Raw genomic sequence first — 19,750 nt, forward strand, 5'->3', positions numbered from 1 at the left:
TGGACTGGGGCTTCATGTGAAAGCAATAGTCAGAGATTAATGATTTCCCTCAACCTCTCCATTTCTAATCTTTTTTTCTGTTTGATCCTCCCTCTCTTGCCCTTTTCTTATTGTCCCAATCTTTTTTGTTTTCATCCTGAAGGAAACTGTTACCTCACTTGTATAGAATCATGCATTGCCTGTCTCGGCTTTGGAGTGGTGTCATTCTTAGTGAATAGTCATTAGCAGGTAGGAAACAGGCCAGTTGGCCAGCATTTGAAGAGAGATCGGTTAAGAAAGTAGCATAAACACCCCTTTCATGGCAACGTGAACATTGTTGTGTGTTTCCGTAGTGTAGTGGTCATCATATTCGCCTAACACGCGAAAGGTCCCCGGTTCGAAACCGGGCGGAAACAAGCTGCTGAGCCTTTTAATGGGGCATGTCCTTAGGTAAAGGGCATTAAAGGTCAACTAGATAAAATCAAGAGACAGCCAACACTACTGAAGCACTAGACCAGCAGCACCCGCTTCAAGAGACAACTCTGTGTACAAATGCACCATTTCAAGAGCTTCCGGCCTCTGTAGAAAATGTGTTGCGGCTGACGCCCCGATACATTTATCAACTTGGTTGTGTTGTTGGAGACCACACTGTTTGGGCATAGGAGACACACTCAAGAAAATATTGGCAATCTGCTGAAGCAGCAGCACCCTCTTCCAGAAGAACATTTGGGGGGAAAAATGCTTACAGCACCTGGTATTCCCAGGCGGTCTCCCATCCAAGTACTAACCAGGTCTAACCTTGCTTAGCTTCTGAGATCAGATGAGATCGGGCGTGCTCAGGGTGGTATGGCTGTAAGCCGCAACTCTGTGTACAAACGCACCATTTCAAGAGCTGCCAGCCTGTGATCCCAGCCCAAGATGAGTCGGGGCCAGCTTGACATTTATCAACTTGGTTGTATTGTTGGAGACCACACTGTTTGGGCATAGGAGACACACTCAAGAAAATCCTGGCACTTTACTGAAGCAGCAGCACCCTCGTCGAGAAGAATATTTGGGGGGAAACAATGTTACATCACCTGGCATTTCCAGGCAGTCTCCCATCCAAGTACTAACCAGGCCCGACCCTGCTTAGCTTCCGAGATCAGATGAGATGGGGCGTGCTCAGGGTGGTAGGGCTGCAAGCTGCAACTCTGTGTACAAACGCACCATTTCAAGAGCTGCCAGCCTGTGATCCCAGCTTGGAGCCCCAGGGATGGCATGTACAGGCTTAGGTGCTGACAGACAGCATAACTCTCCCCGTCGGGGAATCGAACCCCGGTCTTCCGCGTGACAGGTGGAGATACTGTCCACTATACTAACGAGGACTCATGCAAGCAACTCCGCTCATTGCCTTTCCAGGTCCAGATAACTGTGTTTCAGTGTAGCAGCAATGCACAGACATCCAGAGGCCAGCATGGCCAACTACGGTATCCAATGTACTACAAGCAGCAACTCCAGTGCCTAATACCGCCTGCTGCACAATCCACGAAGCACAAACAGTCACCAGAGTTGCAGCCAGTGTTTAAGGTCTCAAGTCTCCAAATGTTAGGATAAGGTCACTGCTATGTGAATGGATTCACGCCCTAGTGTGCATCAAATACACAGCCAGTTTCCGTAGTGTAGTGGTTATCACGTCGCCTCACACGAAAGGTCCCCGGTTCGACACCGGGCGGAAACACCATCTATTCTCTTGGACTTCATGACTAAACTCTACATGCACTTTGTCAACCCATCACATGACCTGCTTATGGAGATTGGCTTTTGCTTCATGGACTGGGGCTCTCACTCTGGTCCACAACAACAAATGCTGCGGACAGGAACTGGCAAAAGGAGCTGTATAGGGGATGATGCTCAGAGACACACTCCCTGGTGAAACGTCTCATGCAATGGAACAAGTCTAACTTGATGGTGATGTCTTTGTTAAACTTGCTCCTGGATGCACAAGTGTTAATCAGGTTTCCTGAAGTTGCCTCTGTCACAATAGCCTCTGTTGTCCTCCAGCTGTCCCATGAGAGGTGCTCCTGAGGCCTAGAGTCCAGGACCTTAAAGGCAGCACAGCAGTCCCTATAAAAATAAAAAGTACTTTCATTCCATGCAAAATTATTTTACACTGCTGTACAAAACTCCTTGTTCCTTGTTCTGTTTTACTCAGCAAAGATGGTGAATAAAATAATAAATAATGATAATAATAATAAATGGTGAATAAATTAAAAAAAAAAAAAAGAACGTTATGAATGACAAAGTCTTTATACCCATCCACCCACTGGAATTTGGCCTTCTCCACTCCAGCTGCAGAGTACCGTCCAGCCAGACCCTCATACATCGGATGAAGTGACTGATCGCATTCTGACTGGAGCATCACCCAGCTCAGGATCATCCAGTTCTCGTTCATGATGGCATAGGAAGACATGGTGCCAGATGAGAGCGCCACCTTCCTTGCCACCTTCCTGGTGTGATCTGACCTGAGTGCCTGTCCAAAGGTCCCTTGAAGCAGCAGAGTGAGCAGCTGCTCCTGCCTCTTATACTCACTGACCAGGCAGTCGACCAGGTAGTGAGCAGAGACGGATACTCCACACCAGCCGTCAGAATCAGCGTACCCACCAAATGGAGCAGGAGTGTCACTCTGTCTGAGGAGCCCAGTGATGGTCCTTTGGCCGTACACTCCTGCCTCAGCATCTCTGACGTTCTGGATGCTGTGCAGGTAGGCCAGGTGGGCTCTCTCAAACTTCAAGTGAAGTGCCTCTGTCAGCTGCTTGGCCATGTCCTCTGCTGATCTGCCACTGCGCCTCAGCTCATCCATCACCGATCTGCAGATGACCTTTTTGTGAGTGAGGACAGCGGGGACAATGTTCTGGAGGCGCTTTGGCAGCTTCTCCAGCCACTGGGGCTTATCAGCATGCCAGCTCTTCTTGCAAGCCTTGCACATAAGTCATGAGGCTAGAAGATAATACTGGCCACTGGTGCCAATGATCACCCTTGGCCTCCCAGCGCCCGAGGAAGCCACCTGTGGTTTTAAACAATCATGAAGACAGGGTAGCACCTGGTTATTGGGCCCTCTCCGTGATACTGTGCTCTGGCTTCCAAATGAAGAAAGGATGGAGCTGGAAGTACTTGGGTGAGGGCAAATCATGGATGGAATCTACTAGCTCGGGCTGAGGTGGATAACGCCACAGGGAGAGCATATTCATATACTGGATGCGACCCTGGCCACAGGCCAAGTGCTTCCATCTCTGCCTTCATCCATATTCTCTGCTGTTGAGAACAATTCCACCTTTCGACATCCTGATCATATGCTGGGACAGTCACTCCAGGCTGTGGGACAGGAGGCACTGGACACGGCTGAGCTGTCCACACAAAGTATATAAAATATAACAGTACATTCTCATTTTAAAATGAACAAAATGAAAGCTAGTTGTACTTTAATGAATGTGCTATGGTTAACCTGTGCCAAAGAAATGAATACCTTCATCATGGATAGTATCCCCCTGCACTTCTGCAGGGGGGAAAATCTCTGATGATGCTGGTATGGACACTCTAGGCTGTGGACTAGGAGGCTCTGGACAAGGCTGAGCTGTAAAACACAAATTACGTCAAATATTACAGTACAATTTCATTTAAAGAAATAATGTAGCAATACGACTATCTTTCATTAAATGAAAGACAGTCATACATTAATGGATGCTATGGTTAACTTGTGCCAAGAAATTAATACCTTCATCATGGCCAGTATCCCCCTGAACTTCCAGGGTGTGGGGGGTCTCTGTTGGTGGATCTACAAGTTAAGGATCAAACAGGTAAGGTAGTTGAGCAGTAGCAATAAAAGTGAACTTATGAGTTTTTCAAAGAAAATAAAGAATTGACACACTTACTGTCAGAAAGAAATGAAACTGCTGTCACTTCAGGCTGAGTTGGAGGAATGTTTGAGACTGGCTCTCTGTGTGCTTAAGAAAAAATAGCAAAAAATGTCAACAAAAGCATCTCATTATACAAAGGATTTTATGATGTTATATATATATATATAGACATGTATCTATTAATCTATCCGTCTATCTATACATGTGTCTGTCTGAACAAAAACAAAATGTCTAGTTTAAAATAGTTGGAATATTGACATGCTAATAATGAGTGATGCACTGGGATTTTTTAAGAACTATATCATACTCTGTCCAAACACACTGGGGTCTTTAATTCCAAGTTGTGGAGCAATGGCAAGCAGCTGAGGAGGAACTGGCAATGGGACCTTTGCTGTAAGTTTGTGAACAAAAGGAAAAGAGTGTGACTTTCATTGTCTTTTTTTAATCTGGATGTCCTTGTTTAAATTAAAAGCAAAACAATATGTTTACCCTTCACAGAAGAAACAGCTGCAGCATGATCCCCAACCTGAGAAGGTCCTGAAATAGTTGCCGCTGGTTTACTCCTGCGAGCTGTAAAGAACAATTCTTTAATATTTTCTTCACAAATGCAATGCATTTAAGCTAACAATCTGGCATTACCTGTTTTCTATGTTGCCATTTGTATTTAGAGGCTCTAAAAAACCTTTTTGGTTAGATTGTGAACTGCTATTTATAGGAAGCTTCAAAAACTAATGCTTTCACTTATACAATATGAAAACAGGTAAAGCACAATAACAATGTTTTAATCATAGTACCTGGCTGGTCAAGGATTTGGCATGTTAATATCTAAGCTTGATTTTTACAACAATATGACCATTTGCATGCCAAATCCTCAAATAGCAGTCAAAAAACGCATGCAAAAACAGAAAACACTTACCGTCATCGCCGACAAGTTAGTTCCTTAGGTTAGTGGGAGGGCAAAAGAACACACACATCAGAACATGCCGGAACACGGCCAAAATAACAAACCAATGGAAAGAACACAGTAATGGAAGTCGAATTCTGTTGACAACAGAATCCTTCCTCCACACTGATGAAGAAAAACCTGTTGCTTGAGGTGCAGCCAGGACCCTGGGAACTGCTGCTGTTGATCCTAGATGCAGAAATGTCATTAGTTTCAACCATGTATAGTAAGAGCAAGTAAAGCAATATGTGAAAGCATTCCTCACTCACGTAGACTAGGGTCCAGTTTAGAAGGGGACAGATTTAACATTTCACCCTCAAGGTCCTTATCCTCCTCCATAGCTAGAGGTCCAAACAACATCAATTGAGTTAGAAACATTAAATGAACATATCAGAATCAATATTTGCTTGTTTCTGTGAGCTAACCAAGTGGGCCTGGCGTTGGTGTGGAGGCTGCCGTTGTGCTGGAGGCTGGAGGCTGGAGGTGTCTGGCTGGACTCAGTCCTCTGCTGCTTAAGGAGATACTGCTGGAGGTTGAACATCTTACTGTTCTTGATGCAGCTTCTCCCTAAGATGAAGGTAGCATAGCCATCAGCCCTGCTCTCCCAGATCTGCCTCCAGGTCTCCTTGGCTTGGGCTCCAAAGCCAACCAAGTTGTCCCCCTCTGATGCCACGGGTGGATCGGGCTTTCTAGAGAGGAGGTACGACCTGAGGTCCTCAATCTCCTTGAATTTTTTGCATACTCAATGAAGGACAACAGGCTGGCTTTACTGAGGCCTTGAGGGTGAAAGCTCCCACTTTGCTCCTCCTCATCTACCTTATTGATGAGGTAGATGATGTAGCCCATCATTCTCCAGGAGCCACTTATAGGACTTGCCCTTGTACTTCCCAAACTGGAGGATGTACTCCCCATCACCTCCAGCTGGTCGGATACATCCTCCTCGCTGGAAAACCAAGGTGAGAGCATTAGTTTTCACCAAATCTGGTTTTTGAGGAGGACTTATCCTGAAGAGAGGGCTTGTTTTTATTTTCATGGCCTCCTCAGATGGGTCCTGGCGTAGGTGGCCTGATGGACCCTTCCTAAAGGCCACTGACTTCTTTCCAGGAAAGAAGGTTACGGTTTGCTTCATCCTGTTCAGTGCACAATAAAATACAAGTCATATTATTTAGTATTAAAAAGTGTGATTAAATAGTTAATTAATCAGTTATTCATGTTTATAATGACTTGGATTTTTTATCATTGGGTAACAACACTTGATATTACATGCTAGATGGCTGGATAGCTACATAAAATACAATTCTTCATTACTTCAATAGCTAGAATCAGGCTTAAAATAATCACAGACAAGGATATTTGTTCAAACACACACATTAAAGGCAATTACAATCCCCAAATAACACATTATTTATTTATAAGAATAATAATAAATAATAAATAATTACATGGATCTCGTCTGTGTCTATGTGTTGGGGGTCATATTGTTTGGATACATTTATTTACATTTATTTAACTGGGAAAAAACACATTGAGATCAATAATCTCATTCAAAAGATTTTGCTTATCTGTAAGCACATTGTGTTGAAATGAAAAATGCAATAAAGATAAAATTTTATTCAAAATGATCAATACGTCCTTCTGAAAAAAATAAACTAAAGCAAAGTTTCCACACCGATAATGTTTGAGCTACTACAGTACGAAGGGTTTCAAATATCGTATAAATCTCAAGTAAAAAAAGTAAAAGAAACAAAGATATATGCTTCTGGACATTGTCAGCAAGAGAGAAAAGGGAAAAATGAATGACCAATAACAAAATAACCTAATATAGCAGGTAAGAGACGTACCAAAGAATGCACGTTACCTATAACAGGCTACTTTGCAATGTTAGCAAAAATAACTCAGATCCTGCTCATTTTTGTCATCAAAACTTAATAACTCAATAAAACATGTAATATTAGTGAAGTAATATTAATAAATTAAGTTTAAAAAAAGCCAGACTTACGTTTGATTAGTTCGATTCGTTTTTGAAAGTGTCTTGTCAAAAATGGCGATCACTCAACTGGCAAAACAACGGAGGTCTCTGTCCTGCTGCAAATGTTTCTCTGGCTGTCATTCTAACATCACCTTCCCACCTTACCTGTACCAAAAGGGTGAAACAGCGCCCCCCAAATCTCCATAGTGGCCGGAAATATATTACATCCGTAGTGATAAGAACTACCATAGAGAACGAATGGGAAAAGTTAAGGGAGTTAAGGACTACTATACGCTGTGCCCGCGCGGAAGACCGGGGTTCGATTCCCCGACGGGGAGACTTATGCTGTCCGTCAGCAGCTAAGCCTGTACATGTCATAACTGGGGCTCCAAGCTGGCTCTCATCTTGAGCTGGGATCACAGGCTGGCAGCTCTTGAAATGGTGCGCTTGTACACAGAGTCGCAGCTTGCGGCCCTACCACCCTGAGCACGCCCGATCTCATCTGATCTCGGATGCGAAGCAGGGTTGGTCCTGGGTGGTACTTGGATGGGAGACCGCCTGGGTATACCAGGTGCTGTAAGCATTTTTCCCCCCAAATGTTCTTCTGGAAGAGGGCCAGTATTTTCTTGAATGTGTCTCCTATGCCCAAACAGTGTCGTCTCCAAGAAAACAGCCAAGTTGATAAATGTGTCGGGGCGTCAGCCCCAACACATTTTCTGCAGAGGCCGGCAGCTCTTGAAATGGTGCGTTTGTACACAGAGTTGTGGCTTACGGCCATACCACCCTGAGCACGCCCGATCTCGTCTGATCTCGGAAGCTAAGCAGGGTCGGGCCTGGTTAGTACTTGGATGGGAGACCGCCTGGGAATACCAGGTGCTGTAAGCATTTTTCCCCCCAAATGTTCTTCTGGAAGAGGGTGCTGCTGCTTCAGCAGATTGCCGGTATTTTCTTGAGTGTGTCTCCTATGCCCAAACAGTGTCGTCTCCAAGAAAACAGCCAAGTTGATAAATGTGTCGGGGCGTCAGCCCCAACACATTTTCTGCAGAGGCCGGCAGCTCTTGAAATGGTGTGTTTGTACACCGAGTTGTGGCTTACGGCCATACCACCCTGAGCACGCCCGATCTCGGAAGCTAAGCAGGGTTGGACCTGGTTAGTACTTGGATGGGAGACCGCCTGGGAATACCAGGTGCTGTAAGCATTTTCCTCCCAAATGTTCTTCTCGGAGAGTGTGCTGCCGCTTCAGCAGATTGCCAATATTTTCTTGAGTGTGTCTCCTATGCCCAAACAGTGTCGTCTCCAAGAAAACAGCCAAGTTGATAAATGTGTCGGGGCGTCAGCCCCAACACATTTTCTGCAGAGGCCGCAAGCTCTTGAAATGGTGCGTTTGTAGACAGAGTTGTCTCTTGAATAGGGTGCTGCTCGTCTAGTACTTCAGTAGTGTTGGCTGTCTCTTGATGTTGTCTAGTTGACCTTTAATGTCCTTTACCTAAGGACATGCCCCATTAAAAGGCTCAGCAGCCTGTTTCCGCCCGGTTTCAATCCGGGGACCTTTCGCGCGTTAGGCGAATGTGATGACAACTACACTACGGAAACAGACAAAAACGTTCACATTGCCATGAAAAGCTGTTTTAGCTACTTTTTTAACCTCACACCTGGGCGCAATCAGGACAGCGGAGGCAGAAGCAGCAGAGAGCAGCAGTTTTCTTGAGAGGTTTAGGTTTGGTTTTTGGAGTTTGTTTTATCGTTTTGTGCCTTATTTCAACGATTTTCGCCCCCAACAGTGTCTTTACACTGTTTGGGGGTAGTTTTTGGTTTGCCACTTTCCAGGCCTTTTTCCCTCATTTCAGAGGTGATTTTTTGTTCACAATCAATGGAAGCAAACATGGCGCAGACAATGGAGAAGGCTGGAAAGAAGAACTACGATAAAAAGCTAACTGTTCTGGTGGAGCTGAACGGAGATGAGATTTCAACCTTGGAACTCCTCAAAGAAATCAAGAAGGAGTGTGGGAGGATTGAGGGATGCAGAAGAAAAGATCCCAAAAAATATGAAATAACGCTGGAGAAAGAAGAAGAGAAGAATAAACTGTTGGATGGACTGAAAATTAGAAATACTACTGTCACTGCAAGAGACATTTCACGGAATGAGACAACTGTGTCTTTTCTCAACCTGCCAGTATACATCAGCGATGAAAAGATACTCAACAAGCTCCAGAGCTGGGGACTGGAGGCGACTTCCCCCCTTAAGAGGAGACTGTGGCCAGGCACAGACATTGCAGATGGAACAAGATTTCTGCGGGTAAGGTTTGGGGAGCATGTCAGCTCCTTGCCCTACTCCACAAAATTTGAGAGTGCAGAAGGAAATGAGTATTTTAGAGTCATCCATGACCAGCAGGAGAGGGTGTGCCGACTCTGCATCCAACCAGGACACATTGTAAAGGACTGCCCGAACTTCAGATGCCACAAGTGTGGCAAACAGGGGCATTATGCAAGGAATTGCTCCACATGCATGAACTGTGGTAATCCAGAGGACAATTGTGTATGCAGAGAGGAGACAGAGGTGAGGAATAACCAGGAAGAAGAGCAGAGAGGAGCGAGGCTTGGAGCTGAGCAGGCGGCCACAGGAGATGGACATGAACCTCAACCGAGCATAGGTGAAGAGGTGGTGATTGAAAAAGAAAAGGGGGACAGAGAGCCATCTGCTGAGGTAGAGGAGGAAAGGAGGGACGCGTCCCAGGGCATGGCAGAGGAGGCCGTGCCTGATACACCTCCAGACAAACAAACAAGAGGGGAGGAAACGAGACCTGGCAGCCCTGAGGGGGGAGAAAAAGGAGAGACTGAGAAGGGTGATGAACAAGGACTGGGATCAAAGGAAGGTGAGGAAAATAATAAAGATGGGAGTGATGAAGAGATGGACACGGGAGGGAGAGAGGAAGACTCAGAGTTTTATGACACTGTGTCTGGGGAGTCTGAGGGAGAGAGTGGGGACTTTGATGAACTGATAAAGAGTAGGAAAAGGCCAAGGGGCCGGAGAGATCCTGATACGAAAAATGCCAAAAAAATTGGAAAATGAAGGACAGAAAGTCTGTACCATCACTTCTAATTTCTTATGATTTCAGTTATATCCTTTAACGCCAATGGCTTAAGAAGCTACTGCAGAAGGCAGCAAGGTTATTTAAGTTGTAAAGCAGAAATTTTATGTTTACAGGAAACTCACTGGGATGATGTGTGTGAGAGAGAGGTGAGGAAAGAATGGATGGGGGATGTTTTTGTTAATAATGGGTCGGTTAAATCTAGAGGGGTGGCTATTTTGGTGAGAAAGGGAGTGATTGAAGATGTGAATGTGTGTGAGAATGATGGTGAAGGGAGGGTATTAGGGATTGAGTTTAAATTTTCTGATAAAAAAATACAGATTAATTAATATATATGCTCCTAATGAGGAGAAAGATAGAAACAACTTTTTTGTTAAATTAGGGGGTGTGTGTAAGGGTGAATGTGTGTTTGTGGGTGATTTTAATGTCTGGTGTGAAAGGATTGATGCGAGTGAGAATGCAGCTTTTAGAAGCGACTCTTCCAGAGCTGCTCTACAGCAAATCATGTGTGTGAATGGGCTGAGTGATGTGTGGAGAGAAAGGAACCCTGGAGTTTCTGAGTTCACACGGGTACAGGAGGTGAGAGGGATACTCAAAAAGAGTAGGATTGATTTAATTTTATCAACAAGAAGAACATCTAGTAAAATAGGGATATAGTTTTTCGTCCTACTTCATTAAGTGATCACAAAATAGTTTTGTTTCATTTTGGTGATGTGTGCATTAAGAGGGGAGGGGGTGTGTGATGTCTAAATGCTGCACTACTAAAAAATGATGAATATAGAGAGCTGGTGAATGATTGTATTAAAAACAGGATGAGGGAAAACATGTATGATGAAAATGTTGAGTTGTGGTGGGAATGTTTAAAAAGGGAAATGAGGAAATAAGGAGTTGAGTATAAATTTCAGTAAGGGAATGAGCAGAACAGACAGAAAGAGAGAAAGTGAGTTAAAAGAACTACTGAGGAGAGAGGAGGAAAGAGCAGATAGGAGAGATGGGAGAGGATTCGAGATATATCTAAAATATAAAGAGGAACTAAAAGTGTTGGAACAAAAAAAGTGTATGGGTGCTATAATCAGGAGCAGAGCCAAATTCATAATAGAAGGGGAAAAGTGCAACAGCTTTTTTCTAGGCTTAGAAAAAACTAAACAGAAAAAGAATTATATGGAGCAAATAGAAGGTAAGGACGGAGAAATAATAAATGATTTGGTGGGTATCGCAGAAAGAGTAGAGGAATTTTACAGGGATTTATTTAAAAGAGAAACAGTAGATGAAAAACAAGTAGATGAAAGCTTAAAAATAATGAAGAATAAAATAAATAATGAAGGGAGGATGATGTGTGATGAAGATATAGGAGAGGGAGAAATAAGGGCCGCCATTCTAGATCTCAGCAGGAATAAAAGTCCAGGCATTGACGGCCTAATTAGTGAATTTTACATCGAGTTTAGAGATGTAATGATACCAATACTAGAGAAACTATACAAGTCCATAGAAATGAAAAATAAAATGCCTCTAAACATGACAACTGGTCTAATAAGTATTGTTTTTAAAAAAGGAAGCAAAGAAAAACTTGAAAACTATCGACCATTAACCGTGTTAAACAGTGATTATAAGATACTTGCCAAAATTTTAGCCAATAGAATCAAAAGAGTTATCAAACAAGTAGTTCAAAGTTCACAAGCATACAGCATTCCAGGTAGAGATATATCAGACATTATACATAATATTAGAGATACAATAGAATATATGAAGAATAAAGAAAGTGGGATCATTATTAGTCTAGACTTAAATAAAGCTTTTGACAGAGTTAATCATGTATATCTATATAAAGTCTTAGAAAAATGTGGTTTTGGAATTAGAATGATAGAATGGATTAAAAGATTATATAATAACGCCTACAGCTGTGTGAAAATAAACGGTATAACTACGGATGCTTTTAAACTGGAAAGATCCGTCAGACAGGGATGTCCGCTATCTGCTCTGCTCTATTCCCTCTCAGCAGAGCCTTTGGCAGCACTATTGAGCTCCAATAATAATATAAGAGGAATAGAGTTACCCTCAGGCAGAAAGAGTTTAATTTATCAGTATGCGGACGACACTACAATCACAGTCAAAAACAAGGAAAGTATATTAGAGACTCTGAAAATGCTCCAAATATATGAAAGCATCTCTGGAACTAAGATAAATGTGAACAAGTCAGAAATAATGTATGTGGATATAAACCATGAGGACAAAATAGACATAGGTTTAAAAGAAAAAGGAGACTATTTCAAAATATTGGGGGTTAATTTGGGAATAGAAAGCAAAGAAGGGAGAGACAGAGTGTATGAAGGATTATTAAATGAGGTTAAAAGAAAACTGAACTTCTGGAAATTAAGGGGGTTAAAATTAAGAGGTAAAGTAACCGTGGTGAACAATCTAATCATGAGTAAGTTTGTCTACATAATAGCAGTGCTGGATGTCCCAGAGAAAATCATTAAAAGCATCAATGAAATGATAAGTGACTTTTTGTGGGAAGGTAAAGGAGTCAGAATTGCTAAAGAAGTCCTGGAAAATGATTATATAGATGGAGGATTGAAATTAATAAACCTTGAGAAAAAGAAGGAAGCCCTAAGAATCAAAACAATGTTAAAATATCTAAAAAATAAGGATGACCATATATGGAAAATGTTTTTGAGTGAGGCAATAAATAATTGTGGTAAATGTGGTGATAGTGGGATTTACATGCAGATGAGGAGAGAAATGTTAAAAGACATCCCAGACTTCTATAAAGAAGTGTTGGAAGCGTGGGGAAAATGTATTGAGATGGTTAAAGTTGAATGCAGCACAGCTGAACAGATATGGGAGCAACCCATATTTTTGAATCCTCAGACAAAATGTAAAAATGCAACTATTTTCAACAATGCACTATGGGATGCTGGATTCAGGAGAATAAAAGATATAGTTTATGAATTCACACCTGGGTTCTTAAGCTATCAGGTATTTATAGATGAGGTCAGTGAAAGAGGGAAAGATATGAGAGCCAGTACGGCTAAGGAAATAATGATGAAATTAAAAGAAGGAATGCCAAAAGAGTGGAGAGAATTCATAGAAAAAGATGAGAGGAGAGGAATGAGTGGAAAAGTAGAGATATATATATAGGGAATAAGAGTGGACAGATGAATGTGCTGAACATGAAAACAAAGAATGTGTATAAATGTTTGAGATGTAAAACGATCAGAAGGCCCACAGCAGAAAAAGTGTGGCAAAAATTACAACCAAATTTGGATGTTAACAGAATATGGAAGAATTTAAGGGTAAAGTACAACAGTGTTGAGTGTGAAAACTTTGATTTCTTGTTCAGACATAACAGAATATTCAATAATCTAATTATAAGTCGTTTTGATAAAAGTGTTAGCTGTGTGTGTGATGTGTGTAAACAAGGAGTGGAAAGTTTTATTCATGAATTCTTTGAATGTCCTCAGTTGAATAATTATTTTGCCAAACTGAAGGATTTAATTTCTAGATGTTGGGAGACAGATGATTTAAAACAAATGGAATGGATGGATTTATGGCTGTTTGGATATAATGGGAAAAAGAAAAATTGTAATGTCAACTTAATCAACTTTGTTTTGAGTCATGCTAGATATGCAGTGAAACTACGAAGAAACATGGCTCACTCTGAACAAAAGGTGAATGATGTGTGGACAATTTTTAGAAGTATATTTGAAAGTGACATGAAAGCGATTCACAGATACATGGATGTTAAAGACTTTGAAGATGTGTTTATGATGGGGATTACCCTCATAACTAGAACTGATAATGGTTCTCTATCGTTTGATTATGACTGATGTTGGGAAGAGTAATAGTCCTATGCTGCTTTTTCAACAAAACTGAATGTAATGAAAACGGATTTCTATATTTGCTGAAACGCTTGAGATGAATTTATGAAATGCTGCATTTGTACACAGAGTTGTCTCTTGAAGAGGGTGCTGCTGGTCTAGTGCTTCAGTAGTGTTGGCTGTCTCTTGATTTTGTCTAGTTGACCTTTAATGTCCTTTACCTAAGGACATGCCCCATTAAAAGGCTCAGCAGCCTGTTTCCGCCCAGTTTCGAGCCAGGGACCTTTCGCGTGTTAGGCGAATGTGATGACCACTACACTACGGAAACATACAAAAATGTTCACATTGCCATGAAAGGTGGGTTTTAGCTACTTTCTTAACCGATCTCTCTTCAAATGCTGGCCAACTGGCCTGTTTCCTACCTGCTAATGACTATTCACTAAGAATGACACCACTCCAAAGCCGAGACAGGCAATGCATGATTCTATACAAGTGAGGTAACAGTTTCCTTCAGGATGAAAACAAAAAAGATTGGGACAATAAGAAAAAGGGCAAGAGAGGGAGGATCAAACAGAAAAAAAGATTAGAAATGGAGAGGTTGAGGGAAATCATTAATCTCTGACTATTGCTTTCACATGAAGCCCCAGTCCATGACGAAAAAGCTAATTTCCATAAGCAGGTCATGTGATGGGTTGACAGAGTGCATGTAGAGTTGACCAGCATTTGAAGAGAGATCGGTTAAGAAAGTAGCTAAAACCCACCTTTCATGGCAATGTGAACATTTTTGTCTGTTTCCGTAGTGTAGTGGTCATCACATTCGCCTAACACGCGAAAGGTCCCCGGTTCGAAACCGGGCGGAAACAGGCTACTGAGCCTTTTAATGGGGCATGTCCTTAGGTAAAGGACATTAAAGGTCAACTAGACAAAATCAAGAGACAGCCAACACTACTGAAGCACTAGACCAGCAGCACCCTCTTCAAGAGACAACTCTGTGTACAAATGCAGCATTTCATAAATTCATCTCAAGCGTTCAGCAAATATAGAAATCCGTTTTCATTGCATTCAGTTTTGTTGAAAAAGCAGCATAGGACTATTACTCTTCCCAACATCAGTCATAATCAAACGATACAGAACCATTATCAGTTCTAGTTATGAGGGTACTCCCCATCATAAACACATCTTCAAAGTCTTTAACATCCATGTATCTGTGAATCGCTTTCATGTCACTTTCAAATATACTTCTAAAAATTGTCCACACATCATTCACTTTTAGTCATGAAGTCCAAGAGCTTACGTGGTGTTTCCGCCCGGTTTCGAACAGGTGACCTTTCGCGTGTGAGGCGAGCGTGGTAACCACTACACCATGGAAACTGGCTGCTGTTGGATGAACACTAGGGGCGTGACTCCATTCACATAGCACCCCAATGACCTCATCCTAACATTTGGAGACTTGAGACCTTAAACACTGGCTGCAACTCTGGTGACCTATTGTGCTTCGTGGACTGTGCAGCAGGCGGTATTAGGCACTGTAGCTGCTGCTTGTATTACATTGGATACCGTAGTTGGTCATGCTGGCCTCTGGATGTCTATGCATTGCTGCTACACTGAAACACAGTTATCTGGGCCTGGGCAGGCAACGAGCAGCACAGCTTGCATGAGTCCTCGTTAGTATAGTGGACAGTATCTCCGCCTGTCACACAGAAGACTGCGGTTCGATTCCCCCACAGGGAGACTTATGCTGTCCGTCAGCAGCTCAGCCTGTACATGTCATCGCTGGGATCACAGGCTGGCAGCTCTTTAAATGGTGCGTTTGTTCACAGAGTTGTGGCTTACGGCCATACCACCCTGAGCACGCCCGATGTCGTCTGATCTCGAAAGCTAAGCAGGGTCCGGCCTGGTTAGTACTTTGATGGGAAACTGCCTGGGAATACCAGGTGCTGTAAGGATTTTTCCCCCCGAATGTTCTTCTAGAAGAGGGTGCTGCTGCTTCAGCAGATTGCCAGTATTTTCTTGAGTGTGTCTCCTATGCCCAAACAGTGTGGTCTCCAACAAAACAGCCAAGTTGATAATATGTGTTGTGCAGAGGCTGGCAGCTCTTTAAATGGTGCGTTTGTACACCGAGTTGTCGCTTTCAGCCATACCACCCTGAGCCCGCCCGAGCTCGTCTTATTGAAGAGGGTGCTGCTGGTCTAGTGCTTCAGTAGTGTTGGTTGTCTCTTGATATTGTCCAATTGACCCTAAATGTCCTTTACCCAAGGAAATGCCCAATATAAAACGCTTAGCAGCTTGTTTCCGCCCGGTTTCGAACCGGGGACCTTTGGCGTGTTAGGCGAATGTGATGACCACTACACTACGGTAACAGACAAAAATGTTCACATTGCAACGAAAGGCGGGTTTTAGCTACTTTCTTAACCGATCTCTCTTCAAATGCTGGCCAACTGGCCTGTTTCCTACCTGCTAATGACTATTCACTAACCGTGCGTTCACACCAAGCGTGAACGATCGCAGCTCGGTGAAGTCCACCCAGAGGAAAAATCTACTGCTCAAAGCTTGCTCTTCTATTGCTTGTGAGACAAAGTTGTGATTCTCATCTCAGCCTCATTTTGGTTTCTATTTTGTCTGAAATGTTTCTCAGCTATTTCTCCTAAAATTCACTAGGAGAAATAGGTGAGACAGAATAATTAGAGGGAGTCATTCTTGAGACTTATGAGAGATACCTTGCTAACCTCAGTTCAGTGTTTTTATTGGCTCTTTTGTTTCTCATTTGGAAAAGAAATGAGCATTACTGGAGCTACTATGGAGCAATAAGTGATTCTCACCTATTTCTCCTAAAATTCACTAGGAGAAATAGGTGAGACAGAATAATTAGAGGTTAGAGGGAGTCATACTTGAGACACCCCCGCCCCCACACACACCCATATATAGAAGAATAGATATATGAACACTCACACACAGCAATGTTGGTACTAGTAAGTCTTTATTAAAGTCCACTAACAACAGTAGTAAATCGACTTTGACAAACAGTTCAATCCCAACTGAGTATTTATGATAGCTGTAATAACATGTTAGCACTTCAACAACAGCTAAGGCTACTCCACCATTGTCATCCTTATAAAATCGGAACCATAAATGTGCCTCTTATCAGTAAAACTAAATTTTTCAGTACACAGACATGGACAAACAATGTCTCTAACAATGTTTCAAGAAGTATCAGCACAGCTTTACAACACATAACATTCAACAACTTCTTTAAGGCCCATCATGCAGCATTGTATATAAGGGCTTTTTTAAACATGGTCATCTCATCAATTGTCTATGTGTTTGTAGCTCTCATGCGACATTTGTTTATGACAGCTTTTTTGACCTTACTTTTCTCAACCAGTGTCCATCCATCCAGTGCACTACAGCACATGATGTAAGCTGCAAGAATAAAAGAAAGAAAAACAGCACTATTTAAAACTTGGATAATCTAACAGCAGTTATCACAACAGTATTGAGATTTTTTACTATCCTGATATTGAAAAATTCTTATTGTAATATCTCTATGGTTCACACAAGAGAACGCAGTAAAACTGGGGGACACTGAAAACCTTGAAACAACCACAACATTAAATGTAGCTACATGATATATGGGGTCCCAATACTTCAGAAAGTATGCACAAATTTAGCTATATGTGGTGATGAATGTGAGGAGAAAGGGCAGAAGACAAAGGGAAAAACAAACTAGAAATAAAAACTAGAATTACAACAACGTCATTTTTGCAAATAATGCTGCATTTCTTTAGATTGAAAAAGTTGATGGTTAAATGCATGTTAATCAGTGCATGAGGTAGATGAAGCTTTACTGAAAAACAAAAACACTTGGTTGACACAGGTTGATGTTAAAACTGATTTTTTTTAGATTTGCAACTATTAGTTTATTGGTTATCAATTACAATTGATTAAGGGCATTTGAGGGGAATAAATTTCTGACACAAGCTTCTTAAAGGCCCAGTATAGAACTCTAGCACAGTCTTGTGTCACAACCCCAAACGCTTGTGTTGGACAACCTGGTAATGAGAAAGTTGCAGTCAACCATTTTCAGAGTTCTATATAGAAAGCCAAAGTCAACCCCTTCTAGTGGACCTTATGGGACCTTTTTTCTGGAAAAAAATATGTATTTTTCTATCTCGATTTAAATCGGATATTAATGGGAATGACATCATGATCCCGACCTTCAAAATTAAAAGAATAATCGAGGATTTAGCCTTGCCCCCAGTGTCATGTAAAGCACGCAGGCCAAGAGGGACAAAAACACAGAGCATATTGTGGCTGTGGCCACTGTACTGCAAATGAACATTACCTCCTCTAACCTGAAAGTGCCAATTAAGACACCATGGCAACTGCTAATATAGGAAACACATGAACCAAACTTACTCCTGCTTTTCTGAAATCAACATATTGCAGTGTTAATTTTGTCGACTAAAACTATGACTAAAAATGAACGTGGACAGCCTTTTTTACATGAGAAAGACTAGACGAAGACTAACAAAAATAGATCTTTGATGACCAAAACTGACTCAAAGTAAGTTTAGTTTTCATTAACATGACTAAAACTAGACTAAAATGTAATTAATTTTTTTCAGTCAATCAAAATCTGTGATATTTCTCCACTGTGGGTAAATCTGTCAAAAAACAATGCATCTGTATTTCTTCTGCCTCTCAGCTGTAGAAAGTAGGTTTGGCAGAGTGCAGAGAACACACTACCATGGTTTGGTTCCAGATTCAGGCAAGAAAATAAATTGCTTGGATTAAAGGTCAAGACTAAAATCTTTATTGACTAAAACTAGACTAAAACTATAAAAGGTAATAAATAAAAGTGACTTAAACTAAACAGCATTTAATCTAAAGACTAAGACTGAGACCTAATTTAAAAAACTGTCAAAATGAACCCTGATTTTTTTGCCTTCCAAATGAGTTGTGCCAAAAAAATTAACATTGCCAACAAGAAAATAGTTTATTTTTAAATTATATTGTTAATAAATTATCTCAATTTGACAATAAGGCTATAGTGTGGCACACTGTTAACAAATAATGGAGATTATATCACTCATGACACCATGTAAACCATCTTTTAAATGAAGAATCCAAAATTAAATGAGTTATCATTGCATAAAAGCAGTTAATCTAGATTAGACAGTCTAAAAGTGGTACTGCCATCTGTGCTAAAGAGAACAGAAGATCAAGAATCTAATTGATTGTGACCATAAAATTGAAAATCCAATCAAATCAAGGATTTGGAAAATCATGGCACCCCTAATATGTATGACAGTAAATAAAAAAAGACAACTTAATTTCTGATCCCATGAACTGTGAATGAATCAAACATTTGTTAATGTATATCACTACAAAATGTAACCTTGCTGTTATTAAAAAAATAAACGTGAAAATAGTTAAGAATTTAGTAGTTTTGTATCAACCCGGACAGTAAACCAATACTCTCATCTTGCACAACATATTATACATCAGTAGCATGAGCTTAGCTGTTCGACGCACAAATGTATCTTGCCTGATGTGCTTTATCCAGTGACTCATGTTCCTTTTCAGCCAGATAGCCAAAGAACAAGCAAGAGCCAATATAGCCAATATATGTGTACTTACATCCCAGCACAAAACACACAGGCATCATGTTAACACTGGATTCAACAGCTCTAGTTAGCATGACGTCAACTGTGCAACTCTTGGGTGTGTTGTCTTTCTAATTACATATTTTCACAGTCTCCTACAGTTTTTCAACATCTGTGACTTTATGAGTTGTAATGTTAAATTGACCAGCATCATATGTGTAAATCATGACACAATTCAAACATGATCAAATGATTAGCTATCTCTTGCTGTTCACTGCCACATATATTTATCCAAAATAAGGTCCCAAGGGATACACCTTTGGCTCTCTATATTGGGTTCCCACATGTTTTTACCAATTAATTTCCAACAATTTTCCATAACATTTCTTTTTTTAACTACTAAATGATCAGTGTACTTACTCAGAATTCCATTGACTTTGGACTGATCCAGGA

General features: G+C 41.4%; 8 non-coding genes and 4 pseudogenes across 8 annotated transcripts; 6 read left to right on the forward strand and 6 right to left on the reverse strand.

Moving 5' to 3' along the window:
* Window positions 1-322: 322 nt before the first annotated feature.
* On the forward strand, window positions 323-395 carry trnav-aac. The gene has a single exon. It is a non-coding gene; the product is annotated as a tRNA-Val (tRNA).
* Window positions 396-718: 323 nt separating this feature from the next.
* On the reverse strand, window positions 719-837 carry LOC121522021. Its single transcript, XR_005992945.1, has one exon. It is a non-coding gene; the product is annotated as a 5S ribosomal RNA (ribosomal RNA).
* Window positions 838-1,043: 206 nt separating this feature from the next.
* Window positions 1,044-1,162, reverse strand: LOC121522049 (annotated as a pseudogene).
* Window positions 1,163-1,271: 109 nt separating this feature from the next.
* On the reverse strand, window positions 1,272-1,343 carry trnad-guc. The gene has a single exon. It is a non-coding gene; the product is annotated as a tRNA-Asp (tRNA).
* Window positions 1,344-7,248: 5,905 nt separating this feature from the next.
* Window positions 7,249-7,367, forward strand: LOC121522030 (annotated as a pseudogene).
* Window positions 7,368-7,550: 183 nt separating this feature from the next.
* On the forward strand, window positions 7,551-7,669 carry LOC121522004. The gene has a single exon (XR_005992929.1). It is a non-coding gene; the product is annotated as a 5S ribosomal RNA (ribosomal RNA).
* Window positions 7,670-7,873: 204 nt separating this feature from the next.
* On the forward strand, window positions 7,874-7,982 carry LOC121522026 (annotated as a pseudogene).
* Window positions 7,983-8,304: 322 nt separating this feature from the next.
* Window positions 8,305-8,377, reverse strand: trnav-aac. The gene has a single exon. It is a non-coding gene; the product is annotated as a tRNA-Val (tRNA).
* Window positions 8,378-13,946: 5,569 nt separating this feature from the next.
* On the reverse strand, window positions 13,947-14,019 carry trnav-aac. Its single transcript has one exon. It is a non-coding gene; the product is annotated as a tRNA-Val (tRNA).
* A 462-nt stretch (window positions 14,020-14,481) lies between these two features.
* Window positions 14,482-14,554, forward strand: trnav-aac. The gene has a single exon. It is a non-coding gene; the product is annotated as a tRNA-Val (tRNA).
* Window positions 14,555-15,518: 964 nt separating this feature from the next.
* On the forward strand, window positions 15,519-15,637 carry LOC121522038 (annotated as a pseudogene).
* A 341-nt stretch (window positions 15,638-15,978) lies between these two features.
* Window positions 15,979-16,051, reverse strand: trnav-aac. The gene has a single exon. It is a non-coding gene; the product is annotated as a tRNA-Val (tRNA).
* Window positions 16,052-19,750: the final 3,699 nt, after the last annotated feature.

Source organism: Cheilinus undulatus, linkage group 14, assembly GCF_018320785.1.
Source record: "Cheilinus undulatus linkage group 14, ASM1832078v1, whole genome shotgun sequence".
NCBI lineage: Eukaryota > Metazoa > Chordata > Actinopteri > Labriformes > Labridae > Cheilinus > Cheilinus undulatus.